The sequence below is a fragment of the Orcinus orca genome, chromosome 4 (genome assembly GCF_937001465.1).
Source record: "Orcinus orca chromosome 4, mOrcOrc1.1, whole genome shotgun sequence".
NCBI classification, from domain to species: domain Eukaryota; kingdom Metazoa; phylum Chordata; class Mammalia; order Artiodactyla; family Delphinidae; genus Orcinus; species Orcinus orca.
This window is the reverse complement of record NC_064562.1, coordinates 132860206-132881928: the sequence shown is the minus strand read 5'-3', so window position 1 is coordinate 132881928 and position 21723 is coordinate 132860206. Positions and strand designations below refer to the sequence as shown.

At 38.3% G+C, this 21723-nt stretch overlaps 1 long non-coding RNA gene across 1 annotated transcript in view; it reads left to right on the top strand.

Moving 5' to 3' along the window:
- The window catches only part of LOC117199541 (uncharacterized), a 69766-nt gene extending 56940 nt beyond the window's left edge, over positions 1-12826 (top strand). The window contains exon 4 of the long non-coding RNA XR_007476904.1: positions 9612-12826. This is a non-coding gene — a long non-coding RNA (uncharacterized LOC117199541). The remainder of the gene's footprint in view (positions 1-9611) is intronic.
- Positions 12827-21723: the final 8897 nt, after the last annotated feature.

The following is a 21723-nucleotide window of genomic DNA, read 5'->3' as shown; positions in this document are numbered from 1 at the left end:
ATGGAACCTGGTGCCTTAGGAGGCTAGTGACGATGAAGTGTTTGGCAGAGCTTTTCAACACCCCTATAACCAAATCATTTCAACTTCTGGGCCTGCTGAAGTTGCATTTCCAACTCTTTTACCACTTGAGAAAAAAAGAATAAATAAGGTGAATTTTACTGCCAATAAACCACCTAACAAAAATCCACACCATTAAGACCCATGAAAGGCAACTTTATTCAGCCAGTGGTAAACATGAGCCCTTTAGCCAAGTGGTAAACAATGTCTACATTGATATTCCTTTGACTGGGCACTTGTTTTTTAATCCTGTGTTTCTCCTTGTCCCGTTTTGAGTCTATATTAGGTGACTGTAGGCAGTTGGAGATTAGGGCAGGATCTGGGGGGCCCAAGATGTAGGGACTGACCGTCTGCTAGGTGGGCAGACAGCACCTTACCATTACTGAGGCTCAGTTCTGGATTATTGCACGGAGAATCCAAACAGGGCAGCTCCCAGGCTAGTGCTGAATGACATATCTGAGAGGACTATCTGTTCTTTACCAGCCTTCAGGGCCTTAGATATGGTGGTAACCCTGGGAGGAAAGAATTTGCTTGAAAGGATAAAAAAAAGGTGTAAAAACTCACAGCTGATGAGGCTGTCTATGGAAGCATGGGCTTTGGTTTGTGCAAAAAGCCTTTGCATTCTCCTTAATAGCTAATTGCCATGCCTTCCATGGTTTCTATTTTCCTATATTGAATAAGGTCCAGCTTACAATTGATCTCCTTACCATCCCATAGCAAAGGCAGAATAGTTATAAGCAGAGCTGTGGTGATTATCCTACTGGCCAAAGTGAGATAGTACAAGACAGAGACGTAAGGGCACCAACTAATAGTAAACAGAACTATTACAGCCACTATTTAGTTACTGTTTGCTAGGCAGTTCCTTTGTTTTGCAGATGAGGAAATTGAGGTTCTGAGAGATTAAGTAAAATCCCCCATGCAACATACTTGTAAATTATAGAGATGAAATTAAAAGTTGTTTCTCGGGACTTCCCTGATAACGCAGTGGTTAAGAATCCACCCGCCAATGTAGGGGACACGGGTTTGAGCCCTGATCTGGGAAGATCCTGCATGACACAGTGCAATTAAGCCCATGCGCCACAACTACTGAGCCTGCGCCCTAGAGCTCACGAGCCACAACTACTGAGCCCATGTGCCACAACTACTGAAGCCTGCGTGCCTAGAGCCCGTGCTCCGCAACAAGAGAAGCCACCACAATGAGAAGCCCATGCACCAAAACAAAGAGTAGCCCCTGCTCACATCAACGAAGGCCCAAAGCAGACAATAATAAATAAATATTAAATACATTTATTAAAAATAAATAAATAAAAGTTCTCATTTAAAGGCTTTTGTGTTTTCATTATACTGTGCAGAAATCTCCAACTTCCTGATCTCTGAATATCTCTGTAGTGATACCTTCATGATAAAAACAGAGTTAAGAATTGTCAGATTAAGTATTTCAATGTGCTCCTTTTTGATTCCCTTTGGAATTTAGCATCCCAACACTAGGTTTATCTTGGCTGAGGTGCTTTTTACTTATTAACATTTATGGCTCTTTCCCAACTCATGTTTTTCTGGTTTTCAAACTTCTAGAGTTCCTCATGGTGTCTATCCTCAGGGTGCTTTCCTTTCCTTCAGCTGTGCAAATACTAACGTTATTAAAATGCTGAACATAAACAATGAAAACGTGCCAGTTGCTGTGCAGACCTCTCCTTCCTTTCCTGGCCCGTGTACCACACACACAAACACACTTACCACCTTCACTGCCAAAAATAAGGATCAAATCCAACGCCATCAAAATAATCCATTTATAGGCAAGCCCAGTGTTTTACTTGTCTTCCTCTGCAAATTTATGTCTTTTAGTTAAGCATTTCCTTCTAGGCTCTTAAATTAAGCCTTAAGGTAAACTGGGGAGAAAAGGAGAAGTAAACAGAGCCCGATGACCAGCTTGTCAAGGACAGAAGCTAACATAATAAGGTTGGGAACCTGGAAAGAGAGAAAGTTTCATATACAGGAATAATAAGAAAGATGTTGCCAAAGAAAAACTGCAAATCATTTTTTTTCTTTTGCTTGTATAATCCCAGCATTTATCCAGAACTTTGTCACATTTTCTTTCACGATTCTAGCCAACCTGTATTTTTCCTGTTGTCTACAGGAGCATTTTCTTTGACAGTTTTCTCACCTGCAAGAAGTCACCCCTGCTTTTATATACAAATTTAGCATGACCTAATTAAACAAAAGTTAATTAAAGAAAACATGAAGTTTTTTAAAAGAATGTATAGTCAAGGAATTTAGTGACAGAATCTGGACTTCACAGCCATGTATCACATGCTAGAGTCTCAGCAGCATGGTTATAAAATAAGGACAATCATAATATCAACATCATAAGGCTGTTGCATGGCATAGTACTTATCTCAATGCCTGGCTCATATTAATTGTGTAATAAATGTTAGCCATTATTATTATTATCACCAAAATGTTTAACTTTAGCATAAACATGAGAAAGGATGACATTCAAAATATGTTGTCACCTTAAAAAATAATGGCTTAACCCCTGTTTGCAGACAAGGCACAGAGAGGTTAAGTCACATGTTGAAGGCCACACAGATAGAAAAAGAATAGTGCCTTAACTGAGAAAGATATAAATATGAATTGAGCTGTGGGATTAATATAAATAAAGCATGTGTAGATCAAAAGAGGAATTGCTAAGAAATAAAACAGAAAGTGAAGGGTCTGTTATACTTGTTAAGTATATATCCTATGTGGGAGTGATTTATCAGTGCATCAGAACCTAATGTCATTAACAAAATCTGAATTGTATGAATAACTCTCCTTATTCTGATTCTATGCTCCCATGCAAATGTCCACTAATCTACTGGTTTCCCATGTAGTTTGCCTGAACCCAAATCCACCTACTACTTTATCTCATAAATTATGACACATTTTAAGAGTAAAAAATTCAATGCCTAGTAAATGTTTATTGAAAGGATGAATCAGAAAAAGTTAAAGAAATCGGGAAAAGAAAAAAACAGGAGAGCAAAGTTCAAGAGAAAAGAGAATTTTAAGGCACCGTCAAATTCTCCACAGAGATTATAGAGGATAACATGAGAAAAGGTCACTGGATTTAGCAAGAAGTAGGTCACTGGCAGAATTTAGAGACACTTTTTAATGTGGTAGTAACAGAACCCAAATAGAAAGGATTTAAGGCAAGAATGAGTGGATGGGAAGTGTAAGCTGCAAATGGAAACCATTTATTTAAAAGAACTGTTTGTGAACTAAAGGGGAGAGAGAGTTCAGTAGCTAAAAAGAAAGCAATTTGCGTGTGTGCGTGCTTGTGTGTTTAGAAAGAGGAACCTTTGACAGTTTGGAGATAAAAGAGAAACAAATATTGCTGTGTAAAACAATAAAAACTCTGATAATTTGCAATTTGGGGTGGTTCACTTCAGGATAGATGTAAGTCTATGATGGTTGATCGTTGGAGAGAAATCCTGGTAGGAGGGAAGAAGTATGTGCCATGCAAGGTTGAAATGGAAATGTGCCTATGGAGGTTTGGCATCTGGGCCAAGTGGTGCCATCAGGCCTTCCAGCATGCCATCATCAGGGTAAATTTACAAGGGCCCAGGTGCTGAACAGGTCCAGACATGCCAACTTCCCAATTTCATTAGTCTTAGGCTGTGCCCCGTCAGTTCACTGAAATTACTTTTGACACAAGTGACCTCCTTGATGGCAGATCCTAATCTATCTCCTGGCCTTCTTAACTGTATTCCAAATTGCAACTAGAAAACTCATTTTAGTGTCCCACAAACATCTCAACATTAACATGCCCCAAACTGGGCTTATCATCCTCTTATATGAGCTCCTCATCAGGAATTCCCAATCTCAAACAATATACTTATCACTACCTGCCCAGTAGGCCAAGCCAGGAATCATCCTAGAATCCTCTTTCTACCTTTTCCCTCTTACAATCTAATCAAGCTCTTAAGTCATTTTTAGGCTGGGGGGATGGAAGTCTACCTGTACCGCACCCCTCTTACCCAAAGAAAGAGAGGAAATAATAATCTGATTGTTGGTTCCCAAGGCACAGATCTGGTTAGGTTGGGTGGTGAAATGTGAAATTGTCAAAATGTGTTCAGAGGATATATAACTAGGTATTGTTTCATTCTTTGCTGTCTATTCCAAGCAAGCAACAAAAGTTGTAAGCAACTGCAGTCCCAGTTTTCTTGCTGTTCTCTCCTGTTTTCATTTTTATATGACTGATAAGATTATATTAAAACTATGTTTGGGCTTGAGGTTGGTAGGCTCTTCATTGTTTGGAACTTAGAAGTTTTACAAACAATAGTTTTTCCCTCTACTTGATGAGTTCTCTTACTTGGTGAGTCTCCACTGATTTTTCTACAGTCCCCTTCTACAAATATTTCTACCTCCTTGAAACCTTCTCTGACCTTCCTAAGTAGAGTTTGTGCTTGCTCTTGGGCTACTTGCTCTTCTGGGCTTATGTTGTATTATGTTTATATGTACAATACATCTATTATTATATTCAATCTCTTTGTTCTAACAAGCCTTTGTTCTAACAAGGCCTTCACCACCATTAGCTTAATCATCCATTCTCCATTCTTATTTCCTGATTCCATGATATGCAGTGGTGGGTCAAGAAGTGATGTTGGTTAGGGGACCTTTAGCTCCCTTATTTTGTATCAAAGCTCTTGATGCCAAAATGGCATGCATGGCTTCAACACATCTCAAATAAACACATCTTAAGTCAAAAATGCATCAATATTACCTTTTTTCTTGAAGAGATTTCATTCCTGATTCCAGAAAACCATATAATCTTTGTTTTCCTCCTCTCTTCCCTCCTAGTTTATTCACTCAACAAATATTTATTGAGCACCTATCATATTAGTTACTTATCTAGGCACTGGGTAGTAAATAAAAATTTTTAAATTCTCCCCTTCATGGAGCTTACATTCTAGTAGGAGAAATAGGCATAGGGCAAGATAAACAAATAAGAATACTGTATGTTAGATAATGATAAATACTAAGAAAAACAATAAAGCAGGGAAAGCAGACAGCATTGCTGGGAGTAGGGATTGTGATTTTCGATAGAGTGACTGAGGAAGACCTCATTGAAAACATGACATTCAACTAAAGATCTGAAGGAGATGCAGGAGGAAGCCAGAAGTATATATTAGGAGAAGAACATCCCAGCAAGAAGGAGCAAGTACAAAGGCCCTGAGGTGGTAACATGTCTGGTATATTGGAGAACAGTGAAGAGGCTAGTGTGACTAGGGCAAAGTAAGGGAGAGAGAAGTTAGGAGATTGGTCAGAGATAATGTAGGCCTCATCAGCCATCATAAGGACTTTAGTTGTACTCTAGGATGGGAAGCTGTTAGAGGGTCTTATCCAGAGAAATGACATGATATGACTGCAGTTCTAATAGGACAACTCTGGTTGCTCTGTGGAGAACAGAGCACAGTGGAGCAAGGACAGACCACTTAGAAGGGCTGTTGCGATAATCTAGGCAAGGATGGTGGTGGCTTGGTCCAGGGTGGGGAGCAGTGTAGGTGGTGAGGAGTGGTCAGATTCTGGATATATTTTGGAAGTAGAACCAATAGAATTTGCAGAAGAATTGGTTATAAGATATGACATGGAGAAATGACTCCAAGTTTGGGGAGCTGAGCAATGGGAAGAATAGAGTTTCCACCCTCTGAGACTGAGAGGATTGGATTTTGGGGAGAATGTCAAAAGCTCAAATTTGGAAATGTTAATTTTGAGATGTCTATTAGACATCCAAGTGAAGATGTGAAGATTGGGATATATGAGCTAGAATTTAAGGGAAGAAGTCTGGGGTAGAAATATAAATTTGAGAATTGTCAGTGCTTATATGATACTTAAAGCCTTGAGACTGGATGAGATCCTCTTTGCTGGTTCCTATTCAGCAACCCAAACTCTTAATGCTGAAATGCTTAGGGCCTAGTCTTTGAACCTCTTCTCTTTTCTGCCTGTACTCACTCATCTCTTGTTCTTTCCTTTTTCTCTCATACTCCTTATCAAATCTGGTCAGCAAATCCTGGGTATATCCTGGATTTTGAAGGCTTCAAAATAAATCCAGAAACTGACCCCTTCTCACCACCTCCACTGTTACCACTCTGATCTATTTCTTTTGCCTAGATTATTGCAATAACCTCAAAGCCAATCTTCTATTCCTGAAACTGTGCCCCATAGAGTTAACAGAAGCTGATGACTAACAGGAATTCTTGAGCTTGTCTTGCAGAGCAACAGATAGGGGAACAGCTTGTTAAAATCCCTCTGCATGTAAACTGCCTTCACTGATTAAGCTCGTTTTAGTCATTGTTTTCTTTCTTTCTTTTTTTCTCCTCTTTAAGTAGCCCAGTTGTATTCAGAAATTTGGAGTTAGCTCTTGTCTGGTGAGAGCTGGCTAAGACTGATTAGACCACCAACCTTAAAACTGGGCCTGCTCAGGTGTCTGTTGAATGGTGTTTTGATGTCAGAGGGCTAGAAAACTTAGATCATACTAAGCACCTCCATTTCTATGCAGAAGAATGTAACCTGAATACATCTGCACAAGACACTGATTACCTCACCTTTTCCCCTACCTCTAATCACCTTTCCCCTCGCCTAAGACCACCCTGCCCCTCCCATAAATATTCTACTACCCTTGCCTTCAAGGAGGCAGATCTGAAACTTGTCCTCCTGTCTGTCTCCTCGCTTGGCTGCCTTATGAATATACTCTTTCTTTGTTGCAAACCTCCGCATCTCAGCATTTGGCTTACTGCCCATCAGGGAGATGGACCTGGGTCAGTAGTATTTCCACATGTATCTCACTTAGGTCTGTTCTCGAAAAGTAGCTAGAACTTTTTTAAAAAGTAAAATAAATTTTACTCCTCTGCTCAAAATGCTCCAACGGTTCCTATCTTAGAGTAAAATCCAGTCCCAAACATGGCCTAAATATATCTTCCACAATCATATTATCTGATAACTCACTGACCACACCTCCTATGCTCTCTCCTACTTTTGCTGCTCTAGACCCCCTTTTCTCAAGCTGTTCCCTCTGAGAGGAACACTGCTCCAGATGTTACCGAGTCCAAGCTCACTCTGCTCGCTGCACGACAGGCCAATAAATAGGGAGATGAGGTGTTGAGGCAAGGAACACGACTTTACTCGGAAAGCTGGCAGACCAAGAAGATGGCGGAATAGGGTCCCCAAAAACCATCTTATAGGGGTCTGGATGCCAGTTTCTTTTATTTTTTATCTTATTTTTTTAAAATTCTTTTTATTTTTTGGCTGCTTTGGGTCTTGCTGTTGTACGCGGGCTTTCTCTAGTTGCAGCGAACGGGGGCTACTCTTCGTTGCGGTGCGTGGGCTTCTCATTGCGGTGGCTTCTGTTGTTGCGGAGCATGGGATCTAGGTGCACAGGCTTCAGTAGTTGTGGTACGTGGGCTCAGTAGTTGTAGTGTACGGGCCCAGTTGCTCAGTGGCATGTGGGGTCTTCCCAGACCGGGGATCTAACCCATGTTCCCTGCGTTGGCAGGCAGATTCTTAACCACTGGGCCACCAGGGAAGTCCCCAGTTTCTTTTATAGAATAAAGAGGGAAGTAAAATAAAAAGGCAGAATAGAGAGGGAGAAGCAGGGAGGAAGTAAAGTAAAAAGTGCCATCAGTCTTGGAAAACATTTCCTGAAATGGCCAGCCTCGGGGAGGGGATGTCAATTTCTTCTTTCTTACAGCCATTCACAGGTTGGTAGGGTTCCCTGAGGCAGGCCATTGTGTATGATTATAATAACAAAAGCAACAAAAAGCAAAGGCTAAAGTCAAAGAAACAGATCCAACATGGAGTCAAAATGGGCTCTTCTCTGTTATACAGATATCTGTGTGGCTCTCTCCCAAACCACATTGGGCCTTTACTCAATGCCACCTCAGTGAAGCATCCCTTGTCTACCCTGTTAAAAAATAGACTACCTCCTTCCTCTAGAACTCCCTATCCTCCCAGATTTTTCTCCATAATACTAATCACTGTCTTCATATTTACACAGACCCCATGAAGGCATGAATTATTGTCTGTTTTGTTCTCTGCTGTATCCCTAGCATTGAGAATAGTGTCTGACACATTGTTGGCACTTAATAAATATACTTTAATAAATGGATGAATGACATAAACATACAATCTAAGTAAAAATGGTCTGCTAGCTGTGTGAATGTTGTTTCATATTATAGTCTCCTGGACCCTCTTCCCTCAAAATTCCCTCTAGGCTCCTAAATGAAATGTGGAAACACCCACAGATGGTACAGTAGAAAGTACATGCTGTGGGGCTCAAGAGTCATACTGAGTGCTTCTTTAGGTCATACCTATGGCAGACATTTATAAAAATGATTAAAATATGGTTCCAGGTTTTGAGGAATTTGTAGTCCAATTAAGGAGAAAGTTGTGTACAATGTGACTTGCATAAAAAGAACAAATCTTAACATAAGTATTCCCAACTTTCCCTTTGGATGCCAATTCCTAAAGAATATTTTGAGCATTAGGCCTCAGAGAGCTCAAATTTGAAAGAAGCTGTGTGGGCCTCCCTCATTTACATTAAAAAGGGGAGGAGTGGCTCAAGGATGCTTTTCTTCTGAAAGGCCAGATTAGAAAGGAAGGAATTGGGTAGTGATAATAAGAAGGAAGGAGTATGATCAAGTAATAATTGTGAGCTTAGGTTTTGGCAATAGGGTGCATGGAGGGGAAAAAAGAGAAGAATTTTGGAACAGCTTCCATAAAAATTGGAGGAAACCATGTAGATAAAGAGAATTTTTAGATTATTTATGGGTCAAATAAAGGAAGTCCTTTCTTTCCTCTAGAATATCCCAGTTTTATGACCACTTTTTATTTCTAAGAACATCCAAATGACTTGGTTGTAAATGTACCTCTAGGAGGCTGAATAAATTCATCTAATGTTTGCCATTTGACTTGGAAAATACCTTGTTTCAAAATGATAATTTCAGTTTTGTCTAATATACAGCAATTCATTCTGACTATAAGTAGCAAAGATCAGAGGCTATCCCTGGTCTTTTATCAAACCATACCATCAGCACAGAGGAGAATGTTTGTGAAGGAACTATTGCATCTGGTACTTTTACAAAAGAAATCTATGAGTCTATACATACACAAAACTCCCTTTTATCTAGAAGGTACTGCATTTGTACTTTCATTGTTTGCTCTCTAGAATACTTTCTTCCCTCTTTTTCCTTTTTTTTGGCTGAAATGTTAAGGGTATTTTGTTGTTGTTGTTGTGCTGGGTCTTAGTTGTGGCAGGTGGGCTCTTTAGTTGTGGCATGTGGGCTCCTTAGTTGTGGCAATGTGGGCTCCTTAGTTGTGGCATGTGAATTCTTAGTTGCGGCATGCATGTGGGATCTAGTTCCCTGACCAGGGATTAAACCCAGGCCCTGTGCATTGGGAGTGTGGAGTCTTAATCACTGTACCACCAGGGAAGTCCCAGCCATTTTTATACCATAAAAAAATTATAAAATTTTATTAGTGTTAGATGTTTTTCTTTTTAAATTTTTAATCCTTTTATACAGGGACTCATTAACTGACTGATGAACTGAGCCAAGCAAGGACTAGAAAGACCCTTTTCTACCTTCTTTGTTAAGCGATCTCTGAGTGTGTGATTTCTACATCCCACAAGTGGATTATCATTGGATCAGTATTAAGTTTCTATATATGGTTGTCAGTTTCTATGACATCTGTCATGTTCCACTGGTCTGTTAGTCTGTTTCCATCCCAATATCACACTCTCTTAAATTTTATAACTTTATAATGAATCTATATCTGGCAGGGCAAGCAGTATCCTCTCTGTTTTTCTTCTTTAAGAAGATCTTAACTTGTCTTGGATCTTCCACATACATATTTAAATCATTTTGTCAATGTCAAGAACTGTGTGAGTTCTGAGATTTTGCCATACTTACAAGCCACCAAGTTAGCTTACCACAGTTTCATGAATGCTGGAAGAAGACACGAACTCCTGAGTCAGAGATAAAAGACTTTACTTAAGGCACAGCAAGCAGCATGAGCTTCCTATTTACATCTATTCTCCTTGTCTCCAAGTCCCATGGGGCAATGTGGATGGGCTCAGATGGATGCCTGCATATGCATTGGGTGCCTTATAGAAAAGGAACCCTAAGCTTAGGGAACCTGAATCTTTTATACTGGGCAGTAAGTATGAAGGCTGTTTGCTCCAGAGGGAGACACTATACCTTCCAACACTGTTCGTTATACAAACATCCCAGACAAGTTAGTCCAGAACAAAAGCAGTCAATGTCTCTTATCTTTTAGTTTTTAAAATATTTTCTTATTTTAAAAACCTCTGCTATATCTGCAGTGTTCCCCTTTTTCATTCCTAATACTGTTAATTTTTACCTTACCTCTTTTGCCCTGGATCCTTTCTAGAGGTTTGTCTTCTTTTCAAAGACCAACATTTCATTTTGTTGCTCCTCTATTATATGTTTGTCTCTATTTCCTTATTTTCTATATTATTTTGCTCCCCAACTTTTTGTGGGGGGTTATTTGTTATTTAATTCCAGTATCTAAAAAAATTTATTATACTCTTCTCTTTAACTCTTGAGTTACCAGAATTGTTTTTAAAAATTTGCAAACAGAGAGGATTATTTTTAGCTCTTATTTTATTTTTAATTTGTGTTCTCATAGTAAACTATCAGCGGCAGCAAACAATTCCAAATCTCAAAGGGCTTAACACACTACAAGTTTATTTCTTGTTCATTTGAAGTCCAACCTGAATGTTTCTGTATATGACACAGAGAATAAGCTTCTTCCCTTTTAGGCTGCCAAAATTCTCAACACGCTGCTCCTTACGTTTTTGAAGAAGAGGAAGCAAGAGCGTGGAAGGTTGCACAGAATATTCTGTATTCAGGCCTGACAGTACATGCAACACTTTTGCTCACATTCCATAAGACAGACCTAAGCCTCCTAAATTTACCAGGGGCTGGAAATGCCGTCTAACTCTCATGTCCAGGACAAATAGGAAAAGCAGAATCCCTGCCATAATTTCTAATGTAATTATATTATTATCAGAAAATGTGTTCTGTATGATACCAATTCTTTAGGACATGTGAGACACAGTCAATTTTTGTAAATGTTCTGTGTGTGCCTGAAAATAATGTATATTTTCCAATTACTGAAGGCAGGCTTCTATATACATCAATGAAATCAAACTTTTTAATTGTATTGTTGAAATTATCTACATTCTTACTGGTCTTCCTTTTTAAAAAAAAAATTTCCTCCATTTTATTTTATTTTTTATTGAAATACATTTGATATATAGCATTGTGTAGATTGAAGGTTGAAACATGTTGATTTGATACATTTATATATCATAATTTGATTGCCATTGTAGTCTTTATCATATCACATATTATCACTTCTTTTTTGTGGTGGGAATAATTAAGATCTACTCTCTTAGCAAGTCTGGTGATTATAATACAATATTGTTGTCTGTATTCAGTACACTGTGCTTTAAATCTACAGGACTTATTTATCTACTGGTTACAACCTTATTGGTTGTCTTATCTACTTTAAGTATTAATGACCAAGACATATGAGGTAGAAATTTCCCACAATGTTGATGAACTTGTCAATTTCTCTTTGTAGTTATTTTATGTTATTTATTTTGAGGCTATGATATTAAACAGTATACATTTACAAATGTGGTATCCTTTTGATTATATCCTGTTATTTTTATACAGTTCCCTTCTTTATTGGTGGTGTTTTTTCTTTAAAGAATACATTGATACTTACTATGGCTACATTACTTTCTTTGGGTTAAATTTTCCTGATTGTTCTAAAATTCTGACTAGATATATTTTGGACTTTCTCTGTTCTCCTTGTGTCTTCAATTCTTTTTTAAAAATTTTTTATCTTTTTATCTTGATTGCTTTATTCTGTGTAATTTCTCCTTTTAAGTAAAAATCTTCCATTTTATTAATTTTCTCCTCCATTGTAACTATCTGCTATTTAACTCTTACATTGAATACTTACTTTCAATTATCATACTTTTTATTTCTAGGAGATCTCTTCCTCCAATTCTGCCTAATCTCTTGCTGATTAGTCATATTTTTACTTCCCTCCCCTCCATTTTAAAACTTCTTTAAACATATAAATATATTTAATTTATTTTCTAATATATTCCTTGTATTTGTACATTTCCAATATTCCAAGTTCCTGTTGTTTATAATCTATGTGACACTTGATTATGGTGGCCTAGTTTCTCATGTGTTTTGTGATTTTTCTTTTATTGTGAACTTGTATTCAAAATAAAACACAATCTTTTGAACTTTTAAAATCCATTCCTCAAGGGAGGATTTGTGTTTCTTTCTGCCATGGGTATGATGACATTACAGACCTGAGTCCAGTTTAAATAGGTCCAGAAATGAAGAATTTTAGTGTATGATATTCCTTACCACGTAAACAGTATAAATTTTGATCCTAAATCCATGTCTGAACCTTCCAGTGGCTATAAATTCTCAGGAGAGCTTTTCTCTCCTTCTCTTCTAGACAGTTTTCTTTCCTGCTTACCTCTGTGAAGGGTTATTTATTCACTTGTTTCTAGTGAACTCTTTTCCTTGTGAATGGCTTTTCCTGAGCATGGCTTTTATGCTAGATGGAGCTCTCTGCTCTTGGAAGATGTACAGTTCTGGGCAGCCTGGGTATAAAGGTTCTCCCAGGGCACCCAACTGCTTCAGTTCTCACTTCTTTCCCTATATTCATACCACTGCTTTCCTGGAAGCCTCTTGCATTCATTTAAAAATTGTTTCTAGTATTTCATCTAGCAATTTTTCAATGAATTTAGAGAATTATTAATGAATTTCTCTTATTTTTTCAAGTAGCATTTAAATACAGTTGGAAAATGGTACAGATATTTGTGGGAGAGATCATTGTCTTTTCATTGTCTTTTCTATTGCTAATGTTGAGTACCTCAGTGAATTGGTGTACCGCTCAAAATGACGCCATCAATGCTCAGAATTGATGAATTCTGAATAGCACACATTAGAATCATTGTTCATATGAGGCCTGTGAAAACCCAATACTCACTTTCCCACTAAGTGATTTTGTTAACCCCTCTGCTGTTAAGCCACCCTTTGGGGCTTGGTTTTTTCCTCATCTCTATGATGTATTGGTTTATCTAGTATATCTTCTCAAGCAATATGGGTTACAGAGGTTGTATGACATCTTGATCTCTATGATCCCCAAGTGTGGCCTGGAGCAGCATGAACTCTTTGCCAATCACTGTTAGTCCCTAGCAGTCTCATCTTTTTATCCCAGTGCCAGACAGTCATAATTTTCCATGTGCACTATGTTGTGAAAAAGGTTAAGAAGCGTGATCTAGATGATCCTCTAACAGTCCTTCTGTCTCTAAAACTCTTGATTTAAAAAATTAACTATTAATGCACTTTTCCTCTCTGGGCACTTGTTTAGTGAATGAGTATATTGTATGCAAGAGAAAATGGGGATAGGTTTTACACAGAGTTGCTTTGAACTGAAATCTTTAAAAGGAGTTGCATGTCTTTGTGAATGAGGAAAATCTCAAGCATTTTGTGCTAAGTGACCTATTTAGAGCCAGTAATGCCATTCTAGGATTTGAATAAGCCAAGGCCCTTGATGACTTCTTGGGCACATATCATATTTTCTTATAACTAGTTTTATTGTGCTGCTTCATCTCCTAACTTTTGTATGAGTACAGTATAATAGAAGCAGCTTATGTGGCCTCGTGTCCTTTCCTCTTTTTTTTTTTTTTGAATATTTAATAGTTGTATGCCTTTGTTTCACTTTGTTTTCGATCCTTCTGTTTCTCTGGTATTTTGAACACTTTGAAATAAGAGTCTGATTTCACTTCCTAAGGACTCATACCCATAAAACCTATCAAAAACAATGATTGGTTTTGTTTATACCTGAAAGCATGGACCCCAACATGCTCTACTTCTGTTTCTAGCGCGATTCTGAGTCATGCTTTAAAAAGAATGCTTAGCACTTAGCAACCCAGAGTTCAGTCTGGCCCTGAAGTCGCATTGTTTGGTTTGGGATGTAGCGTGTTTTTAAAAGAATGTATTCCTGTCTCCACTCCACACCTACCAAGTCTGAACCTCCATGAGTGCATAAGGGGAGGTGAGGGAATGCAGTTTTACAGAACTGTACTTTTAGCTCTGGGGAATACTTCTTTGGAAACAGCTGAGAGAGCAAGTTATTTGGCTAAAAAAAAATGGAGGTAGGGTTGAAGAAGACTTCACAGAAGAGGTTTTTTTTTTTTAAAAAAAATTATCTTTGAAGGATGAATCAAATATTTGCCTGATGAGGAAGACTAGGGAAGGATATTTTAGACAGAAGTGGCATGAGTCGAGGCTCAAGAGTGAGACTCCATGGCGAATCTTTCAGAACTGTGAATTGTCTAGTGTAACTAGACTAGATTGATGCCGATACAGGAAGTAGAAATAACAGAAGAAGAATCAACAAAGTAGATTAGGACTAAATTGTGAAAAGTCTGGATTGATAAGGAATTACATTTTATTTCATGGGAAATAAAAATCATCAAAGGATTCATAAATATGAAAATAATATAATGTGGCAAGATTTTTATTTTATATTATAACCATGGCAGCAATGTGGAGGATGAATTCAAGGGAGAAGAAACTGGAGACAATGAGACCGATTGAAGATATAATCACAGTAGCTCAGAAGAATGATTATAAGACAGTAGTTGGGGAAATAGAGGAAAAGGGCATACATTTAGAATCATTCATTTACTCAACAAATAGACTATTTTGTATGTGCTAGCTGTGAGCCCTGTGCTACCTGTTAGGAAAAAATGAAACCAAACCATGAATGTTCTAAGACAAATAAAAAATATATAACTTATGTTGTATGTGTATGCGTATGAAAAAAATAAATATTTTTAAAATAATGGTATCCTCTTTGTGGAAGAAATATAAATAATTTTACTTTTCTCTTCTTTAGACATTATTGAATTTTCTAAAGTGTCTATAGTGTCAGTATATCACATTTAAATTTTTTTCTAATTTTAAAGTGTATATATTGTTTTGCCTCCCAAAACCCTAGTGAAAAGACAGACATGTGAACAACCAATATAACAATCTGGTAGTTATAATAGTGATATGTTAAAAAAAAAAAATACTGAAAAGGCGAGCAGTAGTATCTAAACATGCCTTCAAGAGACAGGGAATCTTCATGAAGGAAGCAGCATTTCAAGTGAAGCTTGTAGGATTTGTGGGAATCCCAGAGAAGAGATACTCCAGACAAAGGAAACTGAAAGTAATTGGAAGATTTATCTGAGTGGATAGGCAGATGTCAGATTCTGAAGTCTTGTATTCTTTGTGAAAGTGTTTAGAATTTATCTTATAGTCCATTATGAAAATGCAAGCAAAAAGAAGACAGAAGATGTTTACACCACCTCATTGTGCTGCTTCATCTCCTAACTTTTGTATGAGTACAGTATAATAGAAGCAGCTTATGTGGCCTCGTGTCCTTTCCTCTGTTTTTTTTTTTGAATTACACCTCATTACAAATAGCTCAATTTCGTTTCTTTTTATGGCTGAGTAATATTCCATTGTATATATGTGCCACATCTTCTTCATCCATTCATCCGATGACGGACACCTAGGTTGTTTCTATCTCTGGGCTATTGTAAATAGAGCTGCAATGAACATTTTGGTACATGACTCTTTTTGAATTATGGTTTTCTCAGGGTATATGCCCCATAGTGGGATTGCTGGGTCATATGGTAGTTCTATTTGCAGTTTTTTAAAGAACCTCCATACTGTTCTCCATAGTGGCTGTACCAATTCACATTGCCACCAGCAGTGCAAGAGTCTTCCCTTTTCTCCACACCCTCTCCAGCATTTATTCTTTCTAGATTTTTTGACGATGGCCATTTTGACTGGTGTGAGATGATACCTCATGGTAGTTTTGATTTGATTTTCTCAGTGATTAGGGATGTTGATAATCGTTTCATGTGTTTGTTGGCATTCTGTATATCTTCTTTGGAGAAATGTCTATTTAGGTCTTCTGTCCATTTTTGGATCGGGTTGTTTGTTTTTTTGTTATTGAGCTGCATGAGCTGCTTATAAATTTTGGAGATTAATCCTTGCTCAGTTGCTTCATTTGCAAATATTTTCTCCCATTCTCAGAGCTGTCTTTTGGTCTTGTTTATGGTTTCCTTTGCTGTGCAAAAGCTTTGAAGTTTCATTAGGTCCCATTTGGTTTTTTTGTTTTTATTTCCATTTCTCTAGGAGGTGGGTCAAAAAGGATCTTGCTGTGATTTATGTCATAGAGTGTTCTGCCTATGTTTTCCCCTAAGACTTCGATAGTTTCTGTCCTTACATTTAGGTCTTTAATCCATTTTGAGCTTATTTTTGTGTATGGTGTTAGGGAGTGATCTAATCTCATACTTTTACATGTACCTGTCCAGTTTTCCTAGCACCACTTATTGAAGAGGCTGTCCTTTAACCAGTGTACATTCCTGCCTCCTTTATCAAAAATAAGGCGACCATATATTCGTGGGTTTATCTCTGTGCTTTCTATTCCGTTCCATTGATCTATCTTTCTGTTTTTGTGCCAGTATCATACTGTCTTGATTACTGTAGCTTTGTAGTATAGTCTGAAGTCAGGGGGCCTGATTCCTCCAGCTCCATTTTTCGTTCTCAAGATTGCTTTGGCTATTCGGGGTCTTTTGTGTTTCCATACAAATTGTGAAATTTTTTGTTCTAGTTCTGAGAAAAACACCACTGGTAGTTTGATAGGGATTGCATTGAATCTGTAGATTGCTTTGGGTAGTAGAGTCATTTCCACAATGTTGATTCTTCCAATCCAAGAACATGGTATATCTCTCCATCTATTTGTATCATCTTTAATTTCTTTCATCAGTGTATTCTAATTTTCTGCATACAGGTCTTTTGTCTCCTTAGGTAGATTTATTCCTAGATATTTTATTCTTTTTGTTGCAATGGTAAATGGGAGTGATTTCTTGATTTCACTTTCAGATTTTTCATCATTAGTGTAGAGGAATGCCAGAGATTTCTGTGCATTAATTTTGTATCCTGCTACTTTACCAAATTCATTGATTAGCTCTAGTAGTTTTCTGTAGCATCTTTAGGATTCTCTATGTATAGTATCATGTCATCTGCAAACAGTGACAGCTTTACTTCTTCTTTTCCGATTTGGATTCCTTTTCTTCTCTGATTGCTGTGGCTGAAACTTCCAAAACTATGTGGAATAAGAGTGGTGAGAGTGGGCAACCTTGTCTTATTCTTGATCTTAGTGGAAATACTTCCAGTTTTTCACCATTGAGGATGATGTTGGCTGTGGGTTTGTCATATATGGCCTTTATTATGTTGAGGAAAGTTCCCTCTATGCCTACTTACTATAGGGTTTTTATCATAAACTGGTGTTGAATTTTGTCGAAAGCTTTCTCTGCATCTATTGAGATGATCATATGGTTTTTCTCCTTCAGTTTGTTAATATGGTGTATCACGTTGATTGATTTGCGTATATTGAAGAATCCTTGCATTAGTGGAATAAACCCCACTTGATCATGGTGTATGATCCTTTTAATGTGCTGTTGGTTTCTGTTTGCTAGTATTTTGTTGAGGATTTTTGCATCTATGTTCATCAGTGATATTGGCCTGTAGTTTTCTTTGTGACATCCTTGTCTGGTTTTGGTATCAGGGTGATGGTGGACTCGTAGAATGAGTTTGGGAGTGTTCCTTCCTCTGCTATATTTTGGAAGAGTTTGAGAAGGATAGGTGTTAGCTCTTCTCTAAATGTTTGATAGAATTCGCCTGTGAAGCCATCTGGTCCTGGCCTTTTATTTGTTGGAAGATTTTTAATCACAGTTTCAATTTCAGTGCTTGTGATTGGTCTGTTCATATTTTCTATTTCTTCCTGATTCAGTCTTGTCAGGTTGTGCTTTTCTATGAATTTGTCCATTTCTTCCAGGTTGTCCATTTTATTGGCATATAGTTGCTTGTAGTAATCTCTCATGATGCTTTGTATTTCTGCAGTGTCAGTTGTTACTTCTCCTTTTTCATTTCTAATTCTATTGATTTGAGTCTTCTCCCTTTTTTTCTTGATGAGTCTGGCTAATGGTTTATCAATTTTGTTTATCTTCTCAAAGAACCAGCTTTTAGTTTTATTGATCTTTGATATCATTTCCTTCAATTCGTTTTCATTTATTTCTGATCTGATTTTTATGATTTCTTTCCTTCTGCTAACTTTGGGGTTTTTTTGTTCTTCTTTCTCTAATTGCTTTAGGTGCAGGGTTAGGTTGTTTATTCGAGATGTTTCCTGTTTCTTAAGGTAGGATTGTGTTGCTATAAACTTCCCTCTTAGAACTGCTTTTGCTGCATCCCATAGGTTTTGGGTCGTCATGTCTCCATTTGTTTCTAGGTATTTTTTGATTTCCTCTTTGATTTCTTCAGTGATCACTTCGCTATTAAGTAGTGTATTGTTTAGCCTCCATGTGTTTGTATTTTTTACCGATCTTTTCCTGTAATTGATATCTAGTCTCATAGCGTTGTGGTCGGAAAAGATACTTGATACAATTTCAATTTTCTTAAATTTACCAAGGCTTGATTTGTGACCCAAGATATGATCTATCCTTGAGAATGTTCCATGAGCACTTGAGAAAAATGTGTATTCTGTTGTCTTTGGATGGAATGTCCTATAAATATCAATTAAGTCCATCTTGTTTAATGTATCATTTAAAGCTTGTGTTTCCTTATTTATTTTCATTTTGGATGATCTGTCCATTGGTGAAAGTGGGGTGTTAAAGACCCCTACTATGAATGCGTTACTGTCGATTTCCCCTTTTATGGCTGTTAGTATTTGCCTTATGTATCGAGGTGCTCCTATGTTGGGTGCATAAATATTTACAATTGTTATATCTTCTTGGATCGATCCCTTGATCATTATGTAGTGTCCTTCTTTGTCTCTTCTAATAATCTTTATTTTAAAGTCTATTTTGTTTGATATGAGAATTGCTACTCCAGCTTTCTTTTGGTTTCCATTTGCATGGAATATCTTTTTTCATCCCTTTACTTTCAGTCTGTGTGTGTCTCTAGGTCTGAAGTGGGTCACTTGTAGACATCATATATATGGGTCTTGTTTTTGTATCCATTCAGCCAATCTGTGTCTTTTGGTGGGAGCATTTAGTCCATTTACATTTAAGGTAATTATCGATATGTATGTTCCTATTCCCATTTTCTTAATTGTTTTGGGTTCGTTACTGTAGGTCTTTTCCTTCTCTTGTGTTTCTTGCCTAGACACATTCCTTTAGCATTTCTTGTAAAGCTGGTTTGGTGTTGCTGAACTCTCTCAGCTTTTGCTTGTCTGTAAAGGTTTTAATTTCTCCATCAAATCTGAATGAGATCCTTGCTGGGTAGAGTAATCTTGGTTGCAGGTTTTTCTCCTTCATCACTTTAAATATGTCCTGCCAGTCCCTTCTGGCTTGCAGAGTTTCTGCTGAAAGATCAGCTGTTAACCTTATGGGGATTGCCTTGTGTGTTATTTGTTGTTTTTCCCTTGCTGCCTTTAATATGTTTTCTTTGTATTTAATTTTTGACAGTTTGATTAATATGTGTCTTGGCATATTTCTCCTTGGATTTATCCTGTATGGGGCTCTCTGTGCTTCCTGGACTTGATTAACTATTTCCTTTCCCATATTAGGGAAGTTTTCAACTATAATCTCTTCAAATATTTTCGCAGTCCCTTTCTTTTTCTCTTCCTCTTCTGGAACCCCTATAATTCGAATGTTGGTGCGTTTAATGTTGTCCCAGAGGTCTCTGAGATTGTCCTCAGTTCTTTTCATTCTTTTTTCTTTATTCTGCTCTGCAGTAGTTATTTCCACTATTTTATCTTCCAGGTCACTTATCTGTTCTTCTGCCTCAGTTATTCCGCTATTGATCCCATCTAGAGTATTTTTAATTTCATTTTTGTGTTGTTCATCATTGCTTGTTTCATCTTTAGTTCTTCTAGGTCCTTGTTAAATGTTTCTTGCATTTTCTCTATGCTATTTCCAAGATTTTGGATCATCTTTACTATCATTATTCTGAATTCTTTTTCAGGTAGACTGCCTATTTCCTCTTCATTTGTTAGGTCTGGTGGGTTTTTATCTTGCTCCTTCATCTGCTGTGCATTTTTCTGTCTTCTCATTTTGCTTATCTTACTGTGTTTGGGGTCTCCTTTTTACAGGCTGCAGGTTCGCAGTTCCTGTTGTTTTTGGTGTCTGTCCCCAGTTGCTAACGTTGGTTCAGTGGGTTGTGTAGGCTTCCTGGTGGAGGGGACTAGTGCCTGTGTTCTGATGGATGAGTCTGTATCTTGTCTTTCTGGTGGGCAGGTCCACTGGTGGTGTGTTTTGGGGTGTCTGTGGACTTATTATGATTTTAGGAAGCCTCTCTGCTAATGGGTGGGGTTGTGTTCCTGTCTTGCTAGTTGTTTGGCATAGGGTGTCCAGCCCTGTAGCTTGCTGGTCGTTGAGTGAAGCTGGGTGCTGGTGTTGAGATGGAGATCTCTGGGAGATTTTCGCTGTTTGATATTATGTGAAGCTGGGAGGTCTCTTGCGGACCAGTGTCCTGAAGTTGGCTCTCCCATCTCAGAGGCACAGCACTGATTCCTGGCTGCAGCACCAAGAGCCTTTCATCCACACGGCTCAGAATAAAAGGCAGAAAAAGAAGAAAGAAAGAAAGAAAGAAAGAGAGAGCGAACGAGAGAGAGAGAGAGAGAAAGGAGGGAGGGAGGAAGGAAGGAGGAAAGGAAAGAAAGAAAGAAGATAAAATAAAGTAAGATAAAATAAAATAAAGTTATTAAAATAAAAAATAATTATTAAGAAAAAAACATTTTATTTTAAAGGAAGAAAAAAAACGGACGGATAGAACCCTAGGACAAATGGTGGAAGCAAAGCTATACAGACAAAATCTCACACAGAAGCATACACATACACACTCACAAAAAGAGGAAAAGGGGAAAAAATCATAAATCTTGCTCTCAAAGTCCACCTCCTCAATTTGGGATGATTCGTTGTCTATTCATGTATTCCACAGATGCAGGGTACACCAAGTTGATTGTGGAGCTTTAATCCGCTGCTTCTGAGGCTGCTGGGAAAGATTTCCCTTTCTCTTCTTTGTTCTCACAGCTCTCGGGGCTGAGCTTTGGATTTGGCCCCGCCTCTGCGTGTAGGTCGCCTGAGGGCATCTGTTCTTCGCTCAGACAGGACGAGGTTAAAGGAGCAGCTGCTTCTGGGACTCACGCCGGGGGGAGGGAGGGGTACGGAGTGCGGGGCAAGCCTGCGGCGGCAGAAGTCAGCATGACGTTGCACCATCCTGAGGCGCACCGTGCATTCTCCCGGGGAAGTTGTCCCTGGATCCCGGGACCCTGGCAGTGGCGGGCTGCACATGCTCCCCGGAAGGGGGGTGTGGATAGTGACCTGTGCTCGCACACAGGCTTCTTGGTGGCGGCAGCAGCAGCCTTAGCGTCTAATGCCCGTCTCTGGGGGCCGTGCTTTTAGCCGTGCCTCACGCCAGTCTCTAGAGCTCCTTTAAGCAGCGCTCTTAATCCCCTCTCCTCGCGCACCAGGAAACAAAGAGGGAAGAAAAAGTCTCTTGCCTCTTCGGC